A 14,245-nucleotide genomic window follows, 5' to 3' on the forward strand; every position below is an offset into this window, starting at 1 on the left:
CAAGTGGGGGACACCAACTCCTACTCCAATGGTTATCAAACACAATGTGAATGCGACTAGCAAGTCTGTACGTCACTCAATGGCTGTGTTTCCAGATACTTTCTTTTTGGTCATGTGCCACGCATATTCTATTTTTAATTATCTTTTGCAGGAAAATCCGGTACTGCAACGCGGCTTCGGCGTTGAAAATGTTTCAACGCGGAAAATGTCTCATTGCCGTTGCTTGTTTGCTCTCCATTCTTTGCCCTATATCTATAAAGCGATGAACGAGTCCTAATACATCCATTCCATTTTCTGCCATTTCTTCTCTAAATCAGATTAATATAGTTGATAGGTATTATACAAACGTCCTCATTTTAACCGAGAAAACGCATTGGTAACCAAGATTCAGAACAACACAGAAATGGCTACGGGGAGGCTTCTTTTGGCAATGTCAGCCCTTATTTCAGTTATAAGTCTGCAAGTTGTTTATGGTATGTACAATTGATTTCATTTTATATTATATTAGTCATTTCCATTGAGAATCTGTAATTGGTTTGGTTAATCCTTTTCTGATCATCAGATCATAGTCATTGGTCATGGAATTAACAATCTTTTAATTTATAGATTACTCACTGTTCTATTGATTAATGATCAGGGGGGATAGTATGCGAGAAGCTGCCCGTGGAGGTTTGTGCGTTTTCTGTGTCATCTTCTGGAGCACGTTGTGTGCTTGAGAAGTCCATCTTGAGGGATGGCAATGTGCAGTATGAATGCCAGGTGAGTTTACATAATTTTCCATTAATTAATCTCACATATATAATTCTATGTGAAGTATTGTGTTTGCCTAACCTTCCAATTTCTAGTATGTTGGTCTAGTTAGTTAATTGGGTGATTGATGATGTGCAGAGCTCCGAGGTTATAGCAGAGAATATGAAAGATTTGATAGAAACAGATGAGTGCATGAATGCGTGTGGGGTGGAGAGGATGACAGCGGGGATGTCCACGGATTCTCTAGCAGAACATGGTTTCACAAATAAGCTATGCTGTCCCCGGTGCTACAACAAGTGCTCCAACATCATCGACCTCTACTTCAATCTTGCCGCTGGGGAAGGTACTTATTACTCCTCATCATCATATTCATGTATCCTATGTTGTAACAGATGTAAAATAGTATACTTACGGGATATCTACATGACACATACCCGCAACTATGAATATATGTATGGGTTTTACACCTGAAGTTAGGCCATGACTGATCTATTTATATGTAATTTGTGCAGGTGTATACTTGCCCCGCCTGTGCGAGGCTCACAGAAGCGGAGACCGCCGGATGATGACCGAGTTTGGTTCATTTGCTGCTGCTCCCACAACAATTGGTTTGGAGATATAGCAATTTCTCCCACTTCGGCTCCATCTCCCGTTTCTTCATAGTTCAGTCATTCTAAACCAGATTCAATAATTTTTCTAGCGCTTGTACTACAATCAGATTGGTTGTGCAGGACTTGCATATGCTATTATTGCAGGATCCATTGTGATTAATTGGAGATTTTTTCAAAATATCCCCTTGATTACTGAAGTTTACTATAAATTTATTTGGAATAAGCGTTGTAATTTGCAGTAGTTATTCGTATAGTTTTATTGTATGCTATATATAAATATATATGTAATATATATATATATATATATATATTTTTAAATTATTAAAGTCATCGAATTTTGAGAGTGGTGTTCAATATAATTAATCATTTTTTTAATAGGTGTAGATTTTCATATTTATCTATATATTATTTTCCAAAAAATAAAAGACTTACATATTAAAACAATAAAACAACATATATAAATATGTGTAATTTCATAAATAATGGATATGTGAATCTTATTAAAAAAATATAGTTGAAAATAAAAATTATATATATAAATGATAAAAAAATGAATACATGTTTTTGTTTTTTTTAATGTAAAAGTTAAAACTAAAGTAACTAACTTATTCTAACACAGGGGCAAAAGAGGTAGTCCCATCATTATTTACATTAATGTGGAAGTATTAATAATGTGTAGAATTAAATGTAGAGAGAGGTTCTCTACATCCCAATATGGGGCAGAAGTTGTAAAAAATGAACGAATGAACATAACACTGTATTAAAAAGTGAAAAAAATACAATTTTACTCGATCTTAAACAACACTAATTTAAATTAAATAAAAAATAAGTAACTATATATATATGTATGTGACTAGAGGTGTCAATTTTTTTAGTTTGTAAATTTAAATCTAATATGAAGAAATTAATAAATAATAAAAAATTAAATGATAAAAAAAAAATATAAAAAATTTGATCCTCTTGTGCTTTATAGATTCAATTCTAAGATGAATCTAAGCTATTTAATAACAATGCGCTTTTAATACATAAGTTTAAATAATGCAAAATTCCCCTAGCCTTTACATGTATGAAAAAAACTATGTAGCATTAGAACCCATTTTTCCTCTCTTAAGAACACTAAAGGCCCCTAAGTCCCACTTCTTTATGAAAAAAACTACATAATAGCACTTAGAATACCACTTGGAGAGCAAATACCCCAAAGAAAATTTGTTTTCAAGGTTTGATACCTTATTCACAATGTTTCAGACCTAGAGGGTTGAATTTTCTATGTAAGGCTCTTGTTTTCCTTTTTAACCATGATCTAGGTTTCTAGACCTATGCTTATTTCCAAAACCCAATTAATTGCAACCATATCCCACTTAATGGACAAAAATAACATAAAGGTCCTATGTGGTCTTCTAATGAATATTTCACCATGTTTATGCATAATAAGATTTGTTAAATCCCCAAGGCCTTATTATAATTTCCTATTGTAACACACCTAGTAACTTATGTCTTCTATTGAGGCTACTAGGTGAAACCACAATGTTTCCACTCTATTTTATTTGACGCTACTCTATTACATACCCATCCACTTCTATAACACTTTTGAGGTGCTAGGGTACTCCAAATTCCTCTCAATAACTTAAATTTATGCTCTAAAACCACTTTATAATGTATATAGCATCCATGCTACACCCAATGCACTGTCATTTTATCTATGATACCAATATGATATGTATCCAAGCATCTAATTAGAATAAGATTCACATTTTATAGCTCTAATAATATAATTCCTCATTGTATTATTCTGAATTCATTACTGTCAATAAACATGACAATGTGAGTTTATGCAAACTCAATTAGTCAACCATAAATATAAATGAAAACATACACATGCATATAAAATTCCTTTCAACTTATAACTTAAAATTTTTAAGCCAACATAATCATGAATAAAGAACACTTATTTATGTAGGAATTAACCGTCTACAAGCTACAAATGAAGTATGTTCCACCAAACTATAAGATCCCCATTAAACTTAATCTCTTTGCAAAAAGGACACTAATGGATCTAGGTTGTGATTTCACAAGACTAAAATCATTTACCATAGGATATATCTCTCTTTATCATAGCCCAATATCCTGGAATCTCACAATTTGTAAACTTTTACAATTGTCCCAATCTACCATATCCATTTCCCCATCAACCTACTTAACCTAAGGAATGGGATATCCCTTCTCTAACATGTGTTTTGTAAGCCTTTCCCACTCCCTCTAGGGTTCCAAAAAAAAAAATCAACTGTGAAATCTCTCTATTGGGGACTCCAAGGATTCTTGATTGTAATTCATTTCACTCCATGATATAATCATATTTTCCACATAGTTTCATGGTAACAACTTTCCTTTGTTTACTCATAGTTGTTCCATGAGAGATTAGGTTTAGAGACAAAGTTCCTAAGGAAGAAAGAATTGAATGAAATTTTTTCCTTATATAACCAAAATTCACAAATTATATTTTGCATGAATGAGAGAAGCCACATGCCTTAACAAAAAAACCCATATATATCACTCTCCCACTAATGCCAAGATCAAAGACTTATTAAAAAGGGGTTTGATAACTTTAATATATAGGGACCCAGACTAGAAGTAAAATAATATTATTTTTCCTTGGCCTCATTGGGCCTATAAGGCCCCTTCCTTTCTTCTTTTGTGGAATCATAGTCCGTCATTTTTTCGTCCTTCTCCATCTACAATTTGCAATATATATTTATTGTTATCATTCAACTTACAATATTTACATATTACAACATTCATATATGAATAAGTTTACCATCTACACATATACATTGCTATTCTAGGGATCGAAATAGGGAGTGCTACATCCACGGAAAATTTTAGGGGCTAATTTTCGTAGGCGGGCAAATTTTCCATATTTTTTTCCACAAGAAAAATCACCAATTCCCGTTTTTTCTAATTTATAGCATAAATTTATTTTACCTAAAAAATAACCATTTTTTATAAAGGCTACATGAATTTATTAAAAATTTAAATATTTTTACAAACATATTACCAAACATTTTACAGTTTACATATTAGGGACTAGTAAGATTTGCCAAGGTTTCTAAACTTTTAAGTAAATTTCCACACATAAATTTTCCTTGGTTATATCATGACATATGACCTCCCACCACCCACCCTGCCCCCCTCCAAACCACCCACCCAAGTTCATACCATCATATGCACACATCACCACACACATACACACAAAAAATAATTTGAAAAATAATATTTTAAAATAGATGTTGGCATTCCTCCTTCATTTCCATCCTTTAGCTCCCATGTTTCTTCTTTATAGTTGTAATAGGTACATTAGACCTTTATCTACCCTATGAATTTATATAGTAACCTTCATGTCTAGTATATGCATTGGTTACCTTTGGAAGTCTCCTTTGAGCTCCCCCTTAATCAAATCATGTTCAATGATATGGTTAGGATCATGCACATACTTTTCAATAATGCCACATGGAACAAATTATATCATTTTATTGTAGCATGGAATGTAAGCATGTATGAAACTAGTGTTGTTCTACCCAATGCATCAAATGGACAATGGTATCTGCTCTAACTATAACTTTTATTATTGGGTTGTATCAAATAATTAGTGTATTTCACTAACTGACATATTAGAGTATTGAAAATATTGTTCCCTAATTTCTAGTTTCTAGTGCCATATGCCCTAGTACCACTCTTTATCTATACCTAGATGTCATGGTACACAAAAATAAGGAATTTATCACACTTTCCTAACTTTTATACTCTAAAAAAGATAACCATGAATAAAAATTTCCCCATTCAATTCATTAATTATCTTTTTGATGAAATTAGAAGTCCTCAATTCTTTACTAAAATTGATCTCCATTATGGCTATCCTAATTTTGAATTACGAAGGTTTATATTTCCAAAACTTATTTTTGCGCTCCTGAAGGCAATTATGAGTTCTCGAAGATGTTCTTAGCCTTTGTAGTGAACTATCCACCTTCCCATGTCTCGTGAACCACATCTCCCAAAATTTTATGCATCATTTTGTCCTTATCCTTTCTTATGACATCCTAATCTATAGTAAAAGTTGGAATTCCCTTGTCACCCATGTGAATCAGGTCTTATAAATGCTTTCTCATCATCATTTGTTTCCTAAAAGATCCAAGTGTATCTTTGGTGTCTTTAAATTAGAATATCTACATCATATTGTTAATAATGATCATGTATGAGTGGACCCAAAGGAAATTCAAGCAATGAAGTATTTTCCATGCCTAAAGACTCTTAAAAGTTTATAAGGTTTTCCTGGTCTAATAAGGTACTACAATTTTTTTTGTCAAGAACTATGGAAAAATCGTTTCTTCCCTCACTGCCTTAAATAAGAAAAATTCTTTTAGTTGGAATGAAGTCACTCATCAATAATTCTAGTATTTGTATAATTTTATTTATAGAACCCCAATAATAAACTTCACTAAGCCTTTTTTTTGGAATGTGATGTATTAGGAAAAGGAAGTAGAAAAATTCTCATGTAAGAAGGAAGAACAATGGCCTTTACTAGAAAAAAACTTTGTGAGTGGCACATGGGAAGATCCACCTATGAAAAATAAATGATGGCTATATTGCATATTATGGATATATAACATCCATAGTAAATTAGGAAATCTTTCCATATTAAAATTTATCATCACAACCTCAAATTATTTTTGGAGAAAAGGAATTTATTCCCAAAGAAAAAAAATAGGTTATGAAAATGTTAGGCTATGATTATGAGATCATTTTTAAGAAGGGAAAGGAGAATGAAATAACTAATGCTCTCACTAAAATATGAAAGTAAGGGTCTATATTTTCACTCTACTTCATTATAGTAGATTGGTTGAATGGGTTCAATAAGAAATTGTTCATAGATTCTAATATTTCCAACCTTATGCAACAATTTCATCAACCCCCCTATGCACTTAAAGGCTAAAATTGGCACAATGATGATATTTTATATAAAAGAAATTTGTATTTGAGGAAAGAATCCACCTTTATATCAATTATTATGATGAAGAACCATGCATCTCTGACAATAAGACATTCTATCTTTCATAAAACATATAAATGGATACTTAGGAAGTCATTAAGAATAACATCTATACTTTTTAGCCAAATGTGATTTTTTCTAATGATAAAAGGGAGAAATAACATTAAAAAGGGTGAACCACAACCTTCACCAATTTATCCTTATATATGGAAAAACATTTATATGGATTTCATTATGGGTTATCCAAATTTAGAAATAAATTTGTCATCATGCCTGTGGTTGAATATATTTCCAAATATGCTCATTTTTGTTCCATAGAAGACACATTTAAAGATTTCTCAAATGTTAAGTTATTAATGGATAACATATTTAGAATACATGTGATGCTATAATATACTCGCATGAACTATGATCCCACTTTCATTAGCAATTTCTAGTAGGATTTGTTTAGGCTCTAAGGAAATCAATTAAATCTTCGAACAACCTATCATCCTTAGAATATTGATCATTTGAAGTTGTAAACATTTGTTTGGAGGCATACTTGAGGTGCTCTACTTCTGAAAAATACCTAAAATGGATTTAGTGATTACCCTTATAAGAATGGTAGTACAATACATATTAACATGGTGCCACTCATATGACCCCCTTTGAGGATGTATTTAAAAAAAATTCCATATATATACTATATTACTTACTAGGAATCTCAAAGGCATAGGAGGTTGAAAAAACCCTCAGAGCTTCAGTTGATATTATCTACACTCTTGAAGGTAATCTAGTTGTAAATAAAAATTTGATAGAACAATATGCTTAGTAACATCACTTTGGATTCAATTTTGAAGAAGGGGCTTGGGTTTTAATTTCTCTATAGGCTTATAATTATACCTCCATAAAAAAATAACCACTACTAGAAGCCAACTTAGAATTTTTATGGTCCTTATAACATCCTCAAATGTATTGAGCTAGTGGCTTACAAACTAGAACTTCTAGACCACTCTAAAATCCATCCCATCTTTCTTGTCCCCTACTTAAATAAAGTGGCTAGATATAATTATGGCACTCAAAATAGCCTTCTTAAATTGGATGTATAAGGTTCCACTTGTTTGCACCCAATGTTGATCATTGACAAAATAGAGCACCATATCCCCTAGCACATTATCTAAGAAGTACTAATACCATAGTAAGATACATGGGTAGAGAATTCCATGTGGGAACCATTAATGATTCTTTAGAAATTCTCTCATCTCCATTATTGAGAAAAATGTTTCATTTTAAGGGAGAGGGCATGTTAGTGTCCTAACCTCCTTAACCCCTTAAGTACTAATGCAGGATCATTTATAACCCAAGATCATTCTTAACCTCTTTAGGTCAAATTCAATTTACTAAGGGATTCAGTTCCCTAATTTATTTGCCAAGGGAATTTGGGTTCCCTAAGCCATTTAATTTTTAATATTTGGGCTCCCTAGTGAAGTTGGGTTCACTAGCTAGTCCCTCAAATATTTTTGATTTTCAATATGCTGGTTCAAATTTTGATAAGGTACAAAGTGGTCATATTCCATAGGTAGAGGAGAAGAAAGGTGAATATTATTTTAATATCTCTTTTCTATGTCAAAATGATGTTACTTCATTCTTGGTCGATTTAAAGCCTATTCATCTCAGTTGTCAATCAAATGAAATAAAATCTCTTAACCAAGTGAAAGCCTTGGAAAACCATCATCCTTATAATAGTGATCTCACTAATGTACACGGTGATGAGTGTCCAGATACATTGGATGACCTCTTGATTTCTTGAGAAGGTTTGATTTGAAAGGTTTAAATCTATAATCTAATCTGATCAAAGAAGATTCTCTCATAAAAACTTCTTCTTCATCCCACTGACTTTTATGCCTTCTTGCTTACAATGAATTAACTTGTGATGAAAGTATGCCATGCTCTTCAAATTCAAAATATAATGAGCTAAAGTATAAATTAACACAAGAAAGTGATATCATTCATGAAGAAGAAGAAAGTGGTCAAATAATTAGGCATCCACACCCTGCTTTGCAAATTCTAGTCTCACATAAGGATAATCCTATAATTCAGATTTTTTATTCCCTCCGATCTATACATTTTTATATTTGCAATCGGATGAATATTATGACTTTGAGTAATATGTTAGTTGAGGTTGTAAAACTGATCAAACTAGTGATGTAGATGGCTTCCATCCAGATAATAGTGATCTTGTTTATTTAACTAATAGTAGTTGTCCACATGCAATTTGCAGTTTAACTTAGTTCTCGAAATGTAGTTTTCCAACATTTCAAAGTTATGGAACTTGTCAAGGAATTGAGGCACTTCAAATTTCATTGATGTTTATGTTAGGCTATCGCAATCTTGACGAGATCCCAAAACTATGTAATATTAGGATTTCCTCGCAAAACTATTTTATTTGTATTATGTCACTGGATGCAAACTCATTCTTTTTGGTTTCTTCGCTGATTCTCAAGATTGGGTTTTCGATTGGATAAAATATCATGTTTTAGTTAATTAATGTTCATGTAAATCTCTTGCATTGAAATTAGGAGTGTAATCTACACCTTTCATGGATGCACGTAACTATGAAGCCTATTATTCTATTTATTATGATAAAGATCATCATTAGACGAAGAATTCATATATGTTAAGTGCTTTTGTGAACAATCAACTCCTAACCTTTATTGTGAATGTTATGAAACTAATAAATATTGGTCTATCCCAATCAATCCTTTTTAGTAGCATTCAAATCTTGAATCATTCAACAGATCAAAACTCCCATGTTGATATGGATACTAGATTTGATTTGATATATCCTTCAAATCTTTTGTCAGTATATTGTTTTAATCAGTTTCCCATACTTACAAGGTCAACAATTGTTGACCTAGTATGTAATTGGACATAAAGGGAACCGATCTAGTATCAAGAATCTTGTATGTCAAGCCACCGATCTGATCATAAAATGCGGTCTAGTATTTGTCATTCCAATAATCATTTCCCATTAGTATATCAAATGATAGTTTTTTTATATTGATTAATCTTATTGAACCCTGTAATAGCCCCTGGTTGATTTTTTATGTAAATAAAAATAAGAACAAGGTCATGGGACACATATTCCAAGCTGAATGTTGAGAAAAAACATAGTGATTGGTATCATTGGTGATTAATTTATGGCTATGGAAATTGGCAAATGAAAATTGGCAATAATTGATATTTTATTTATGAAATAAAGGGAAATAGGAGAAAAGGGAGATGAAATGTCACAAGTTTGCATGGGAGGGAAAGTGAAGGAAAATGAAGAAAATAGAGGCCTCAATGATAACAAGGCTTTTGAGGATCAGTTCACATCTTTTGTCCGTTTTATCTTGGAGCTCTCTTCTATTTGTTGGGTGCGTATTATATTATTTCCACGACTAGTTGCAAGTGCAGGGGGGGTGACAACCCCCCTCTATTCATTGCGTCGAGTGCCACAAGGGTGTTTCAGGGGGGCAGTAGCCCTCTTGTACGGGGTCCGGGGCAAGGCTGCGAGAATTTTTTTTGGACCCTATATTAGGTGAGCGGACCTACCTATGTTTTTGTGCATGGGTTTCACACATGGTTTTGGGTATGATGGTTTCCTGCCCATGGTATTTTGTAGATTCGATAAAGGGAACTATGGTTATGTTCTAATCTAGGGTTCATGGATTGAGGTTTATGAATGCTTTGGTATGTATATATATGTATTGTAACATTGAAAGGAATATAATGAAAAAGCAATCTAGTAGTCCTGGTTTTGGGATCGAGGTGACAATATCTGTGTGTTTGTTTAGTGTTTCCCACCATTGTATATTTTTTGTTTTTAAGAATTCATTTGCAGGTAATATCTGTACAGGGTTAAAAACCACACTATTCTCTCATTATCTCTTACCCTTACACACTTAGAATATTCTTGGAGAATTATTAGATCACTTTGGCATACCTTAGATTGGACAAAGTAGGCAAAGGAAAGCAGGAAAGCGCAAGGGAACAGTTGGATCAATGACTATAACTAGATCACTTTGTCGGTAACATGTTGCATATATTATTTCCTTGTTGGTTTATGGATGCATGATGTACGCTTGTGGTTAATTGGTTATGTGTTGTCATTGGCATGGAGAATTTTCTTGGATTGACAATATTTTTAGCCTTGCCTTCCCATTTCCTAGATATATGTAACATCCCAGGTGAAAATTCCATGTAATAAAAGTTAATAAAGGAAAAATAATAACCACGGTTGATGGGACAATTATTCCAAGCTTAATGTTGGGCAAGACATCCTAGTGTGGTTGTTCATTAATTTATTATGGCTAAGGAAATTGACAAAGGAAATGGCTAAGGCTTTGGAAAGGAAAAATGGCATTTTTTGGAACATTGTTTTACGAAAATAATAAAAACTAGGAGAAAAGGAAGGTGAAAGGTCATCAGTTGCATGTGAGGAGGAAAATGAAGGAAAATAATGGAAAATGAAGAAAATATAGGCCTAATTGATAAAAATGCTTCTGAGGATCAGTTGGTACCTTTTGTTAATTCAGTTTTGGAACTCTCTCATTATTCTCTCTCTCTCTCTCTCACTCTTGGACACCTAGAGTTTTCTTCGAGCACTTTGGCATTGGATCAAGAAAGGTGAAGAAGGCAAGAGGAAGGAAGGAGTAATATCAAGCAACTGCATCAAGATTATTTGTAGGTATCGATTTGCATGTGTGTTTTCCTTGCTAGATTTGGAATGCATGGTATTGCATGTGGTTCTTTGTTGTTATCGCATGGGTTTTCCAGGTGTGATAGTGTTTTTAGCCTAGCCTTTCCATTTTCAGATAGCCATGGTGTGATGGGGTTCTCATGTTTTGGTTGAGCTCGATTGTTCGGTGGGTAGACCTACCTATGGTTTTGTGCATGGATTTCGCACAAGGTTTTGGGCATGATGGTTTTTTGCCCATGGTATTTTGTAGATTTGATCAAGGGAACTATGATTATGTTCTATCCTAGGGTTAATGGATTGGGTTTTATGAATGCTTTGACATGTATATATATGTATTGTAACATTGAAAGGAATATAATGAAAAATTAATCCAGTAGTCTCAGTTTTTGGATCCAGGGGAAAATATTTGTGTATTTGTTTAATGTTTCTCACCATTGTATATTTTCTGTTTTTAAGAATTCGTTTGCAGGTAATATCTGTACAGGGTTAAAACCTACACTATTCTCTCTTTATCTCTTCCTCTTGAACACTTAGAGTATTCTTGGAGCATTCTTGGAGCACTTTAGCATACCTTGGATTGGACAAAGTAGACAAAGGAAAGAAGGAAAGCGCAAGAGAACAATTGGATCAATGACTATAACTAGATTTCTTTGCATGTAACAAGTTGCATGTATGATTTCCTTGCTGGTTTATGGATGCATGTTGTATGCATGCGGTTATCTAGTTATGTGGTTTCATTGGCATGGGGAATTTTCCTGGACTAACAATGGTTTTAGCCTTGCCTTCCCATTTCCTAAATAGTTGTAACAAACCTGGTGAAAATTCCATGTAATAAAAGTTAGTAAAGGAAAACTAAGAACCACGGTTGATGGGACACTTATTTCAAGCTGAATGTTGGGCAAGACATCCTAGTGTGGGTGTTCATTGGTTTATTATGGCTAAGGAAATTGACAAAGGAAATGGCTAAGACTTTGGAAAGGAAAAATGACATTTTTTGGCACATTTATTTATGAAAATAATGGAAATTAGGAGAAAAGGAAGGTGAAAGGTCATCGGTTGCATGTGAGGAGGAAAATGAATGAAAATAATGGAAAATGAAGAAAATAGAGGCATAATTGATAAAATGGCTTCTAAGATTAGTTGGTACCTTTTTTCAGTTAAGTTTTGTAGCCCTCTCATTATTCTCTCTCTCTCTCTCTCTCTCTCTCTCTCTCTCTCTCTCTCACTTTTGGACACTTAGAGTTTTCTTGGAGCACTTTGGCATTGGATCAAGAAAGGCAAAGAAGGCAAGAGGATGGAAGGATCAAGTAAGGAAGAGCAGGATCAAGCAGTTACAACAATATTCTTTACACGTATCGATTTTCATGTGTGTTTTCCTTGCTAGATTTGGAATGCATGGTATTGCATGTGGTTCTCTACTATTATGGCATGGGTTTTTCTAGGTGTGATAGTGTTTTTAGCCTATCCTTGCCATTTCTGGATATCCATGGTGTGATGGGGTTCTCATATTTTGGTTGATATGGATTGCCAGATGGATTCAAATCTAAGTGAGGTGGATCTCTGAATAATAGAGCACATGGCCTAGTAACCACTGAACCAGACTGTTGGTTGTGATAAAGCTAGATTTTGTGTTGCCTCACTGGTCCTAAGAATCCTCGATTGGTGAATGGTGAGACATATGATAAAGCCTAGAGGTGGGTGCTCTCCATCAGGCCTAGTAATCCTAGGACGGGATATGTGGTAAAGCATGAAGAGTGGGTCTTGGTTTAGGGCCTAGTGATCCAATGTGGATTGCGCTAAAGCTTGAGAGAATAGGAGATATGAAAATTCCCCATGTTGTAGGTGGATAAATCCAATGGCATCCAAGCTTGTTTTAGCCTAGTGATCTGGTGGAGATCATGGTAAAGCATGTTATTACATGTTTATTGTTTGGCCTACTGATCTAGGATGGATTACGGTAAATCGTAGTTTCTATTGATGAGGGTGAAGTGGTTTAGCCTTGGGATGCCCTAATTGGTTCTTTTGGTTTGAGTCCCACATTCATGCTTGAAATATGGCATGGGGGTGAATGACTAAAGAGAGAATTGGCTCAACCATTCTATGGTCGGGTGGAATGTGGTAGTCCCATCCTGGGTTGGCTTTTGCATTGATTAATAAGAGGTTCTTTCCTTGACATCTTATGTGTAAATGTATTGGTTTATATGTGAATTTTATGCCTGATGTATCCTTGATATTTCTTTTGTTATTATGCTAGTTATAAGCATGTATTATGAGAGTGATGATGTATGGATCTCCTCATGTTTTGATTTGTAAATGGATGAAAAATGTATATATGACCTAATAGATGATAATTCAGCTAATGATGTAAGGGAACAATGCTTCTTAACAATTCTCAGATAAGTATGAGACCCCTATGCTCATACTTGTTTTTTAAACCCATTGATTACATATTTGTGACATGTTTGACGAAATTCTTGTCATGGCTAGTAGGGGTCTAGTCTAGACCTTGTAATTTTTTTTGTAAATGCATCATTGTAATGTTATGTAAATTCATTTCCGAAGTGTCAATGAGTTTTGGGAAGTGACCTAGGCTCTGGGCCTGAAAAAGTGGCAGAAATCCTAGAGTCACAGGCACATGTTTGAGGAGAAAAGTCCCCATACGCATGCATACCCATGTTATGGGAGCGTTTGGAGCCTCCTGGATGCATGCATGTCCATATCAAGGGAGCTTCTAGGGGTTTAAAGCTCTAAAACTTCAGTTGGTCTCAGAGGATGGTTACCTGAGTGGTTGGGATAGCTCTTGGGAGTTTTTGTGTTGATGTGGAAGGTCTGTGTGATGTGTTTCCATCGATTCCACTTCCTTAAGGTCACCTAGGAGGTTGAATCCCATTATAGTGGCCTCTCGTTGCATATTTATCCTCGTTGGCTGGTTACTTGGGTAGATGTGGGATGAGGGTGTTGCAGAGTGGTATCAGAGTGGGTTGCGCTCTCTTAGGGTCATATCTAATACCACATAATGGTATTAGAGCATGGTTAATGCCCTGGACTAGATGGGAAATGTGTGTTGGTCATGCATTCGTGTTGGTTGCATGTGTGTTAATAATCCTTGTGGTCTATATG

The 14,245-nt window shown here is 34.1% G+C and overlaps 1 pseudogene across 1 annotated transcript; it reads left to right on the forward strand.

Annotated features, from left to right (window-relative positions):
- The first annotated feature begins 281 nt into the window (after positions 1-281).
- On the forward strand, positions 282-1,573 carry LOC149170049 (uncharacterized; annotated as a pseudogene). Its single transcript, XR_016259463.1, has 4 exons — positions 282-473; positions 638-759; positions 889-1,093; positions 1,263-1,573. The product of XR_016259463.1 is annotated as an uncharacterized LOC149170049 (transcript).
- Positions 1,574-14,245: the final 12,672 nt, after the last annotated feature.

Source organism: Pinus tabuliformis, chromosome 4_2, assembly GCF_031772625.1.
Source record: "Pinus tabuliformis cultivar Carrire ecotype Pingquan chromosome 4_2, CPIR1, whole genome shotgun sequence".
Classification (NCBI taxonomy): domain Eukaryota; kingdom Viridiplantae; phylum Streptophyta; class Pinopsida; order Pinales; family Pinaceae; genus Pinus; species Pinus tabuliformis.